We start from the raw sequence: 3,270 nt of genomic DNA, 5'->3' as shown, positions 1-3,270 counted from the left end.
GACGGTATCCCATGAGAGGGACTCACGCGGGAGCAGGGGAAGAGTGTGAGGAGTCCTCCCCTGATGAGGAAGGAGCGGCAGAGACAACGTGTGACGAACTGACCCCAACACCCATTCCCCATCCCCCTGCACTGCTGGAAGGCAGGAGGTGAAGTTGAGGAGGCAAGCGAAGTTGAGCCTGGGAAGAAGGGAGGGGTGGAGGGAAGGTGTTTTAAGACTTAGTTTTTATTCTCATTACCCTGCTCTGATTTGATTGGCAATAAATTAAATTAATTTTCCCAAGTCAAGTCTGTTTTGCCTGTCATGGTAATTGGTGAGTGATCTCTCCCTGTCCTTATCTCAAGCCTTTCATTCTATTTTCTCTCCCCTGTCCAGCTGAGGAAGGGAGAGAGAGAGCGGCTTTGGTGGGCACCTGGTGTCCAGCCAGGGTCAACTTACCACAGAACTTCTGTCCCTTCTTTTCTACATACACTCCTGGACTACAAAATAGGATCTTGCCTACAGTGATGCTCAAGTATGTTTTGTAAAATATGATCAACTGGAAGGTATTCACATGGCATTTGTAGCATTCTCTCTAGCCCCAGTACAGAAAAGAGCTTAAAGCTCGTGCCACTGGGCTGTGATCTCTGGCCAGCGAGATAAAAAGGTTTCTACTTCTGTGGTGCCAAAGAGTATCTGAGCAGTCTCCGAGATAGGGATGCAGCACTAACACTGCTGCTGTGCCTCATTGCTTCCCCAACCCCTGCAGGCACCCACGCATCCCACTTCCCCTCCAGGCGAGGGTCATCTGGGAGCGCCCTGGGGAAGGGCTTCCTGGAGAGCAGGGAAAGCAGGTGAAAATGGTAAACCTTGTTAATTCTTCACAAGCTCTGTTGGTTTAACACCAACTCCTGTTGTTCATACAAGGTGGGATGAGAGCAATTAAAGCTTTGTGATGAAGAGCCAATTCCTCACCCGCTGTAATTACCTGAACTAGTCTCCTGCCTGAGGGAGTCCAGAGAAGGGCCACCAAGATGATCAAAGGACTGGGAAGCCTGCCATATGAGGGACAGAGAGGCTGAGAGAACTGGGCTTGTTCAGCCTTGAGAAAAGAAGGCTTGGGGGAGACCTCATCACCATGTTGCAGTATTTAAAGGGTAGCTCCAAAGAAGATGGAGACTCCCTTTTCACAAGGGGTCACATGGAAAAGACCAGGCGGAATGGGTACAAGTTAATCCTGAGAAGATTCCAACTGACATAAGAGGGAAATTTTTCACAATGAGAACAGTCAACCATTGGAATAAACTCCCCAGGGGAGTGGTTGGCTCTGCCACACTGGACACTTTCAAGACACAGCTGGACAGGGTGCTGAGCCATCTTGTTTAGACTGTGTTGTTGCCTAGAAAGGTTGGACCAGAAGATCCTTGAGGTCCCTTCCAGCCTGATATTCTGTGATTCTGTGATTCTTTCACTGCTTCTTCATCTGCAGTTATGAAAAAAGCAGCCCTGTGTTTTGGCTGCTCAGCATAGCTGCCATAAATGCAGCTTTATTATCCTTCAGCTTCATCTACAAATAGGAAGCAAAGGAAACAAATTGGCTGTTCTTAAAGGAGAGAAGCACAGAATAAAAAGGAGAGGGATGCAAAGGGACCCATCATGTCCTGAGAAATTAAACAGAGGATGGAGGGTATTCCTGCGCTGGTGGGAGACCGGCATGTTAGACTGACGTGAGGGAAGAGCCCAGCTTGGCACAGGCTAGGCCCTGCAAGATGCCACCCTTGCGCTACTGCCGCGTCTGGCTGGGAGATGTTCAGCCATGTGCTGTGGAGTGGAGGCGGAAGTGGCAGCTTGCACTGTAGTCAAAAATCATACAAACATCACCCCTGGCTCTGCCCTGTTGGATAGAAACCTTCCGAGGCTGCTATTAGCAAACGAGTTCATAGCTCATGAAATGAAGGCTAAGATAAGCTTAAGCTAATACTTTAAAAATGTTATCGGCTATATTCTCCTTGGAAAAAGCTGCACTCTGATGAATGTTGCTCTAGCTGACCTAGTGCAGCATGATAGCATTGCTTTTCTATATTCAAAGAGAAACACGGGAAAAGTCCTTGCAAAGCTACAAAAAGCTCTATGAGCCCCACAGGCCAGTGTAGAAGCCTGACTACGGCACGTGGTGATTTAAATATACCACATTTAACTGCAATTGCAGATCATAAAGGGATGGCTGTGCAGCCCACTGCAGGTACAGCAATATATTCCAGCCTGGAGCAAATGTCCCAACATCTGCCCCCGCCAGCCTGGGTGCTACAGGCGTATGCTCCACAGGTGGCATTTTCAGCACATCTCCCTCCATGTTGCTCCGTGTGTTCACCTTTGCAAAACTTCTAATTTGTGTCTGAAATGGCCATTTCCTTGAGTGCCATGAGGCAATCACTTCTAACTTGCAGTTTCAAATGCTTGTTTGCATGAGGAGTCGTGTCTGCGGGCAAGGGGGCTCGACCATGCAAGCAGAGACTGCTACACATCTGGACTGAGGGATTTAAAAAGCACCGGCAAAATAACAGACCTCACAAAAAGGCTTCAAAAAATAGCGTGACCTTTAAATGGCAACATTACCAATAGAAAACATAAAGGGAAGGAAATGGGGAGTCATTTGAGTTGATTCTCAAATATAATGTAGTTCATGTAAAGTTAATTTCATTTAATGCTAATTTTAATTAGCTTGCATCTGTTGCAGCCATCCACGGGTCCGATTTAACCTGTGAACTTTGGCTGCTTTTCCCGGCAGCCCTTTACATCAATTACAAAATGCCACCACACTGCAACACTGCACATCTAATTGCTCCCTTGGGAAAGGAGTAGGGAGAGGATGAGCGATGCAGGATGGACAGTGACATTGCTTAATGAAAGACCTATAGATTCTGTGTGGACAAGAAGGAAACAGCTCTGACACACCTGAGACAGAGCCTATCCAGAGCTATAATTCGTCTTAATATTGGCCCATGCGCAATTTTCTGTAGAAATGACGATGTTAAAATACTTCCATGAGTACTGGCTGAAATTTAAAAGAGCTTTGGCTGCTGGACTTGGTTCTTTCTTTTCTTGTATGCTTATGACTGGCTGAGGTCTGCTTTTCACACTTGCTCGCAGGAAGTGAATTTTAAGACTGTGAAATAGTCCATGCTGGAAAATTGCACTGGGGACTGAAATAAACCAGATGAAGAAGATTTTTTGAAGCCAGATTAGATTTTTTGAAGCTGATGTTATGCATGGTGATGATTTTATATGGAG

This window comes from Egretta garzetta, unplaced genomic scaffold (genome assembly GCF_000687185.1).
Source record: "Egretta garzetta isolate BGI_Z169 unplaced genomic scaffold, ASM68718v1 scaffold88, whole genome shotgun sequence".
Classification (NCBI taxonomy): Eukaryota; Metazoa; Chordata; class Aves; order Pelecaniformes; family Ardeidae; genus Egretta; species Egretta garzetta.
The sequence above is the reverse complement of the archived record's forward strand: the minus strand, read 5'-3'. Positions refer to the sequence as shown.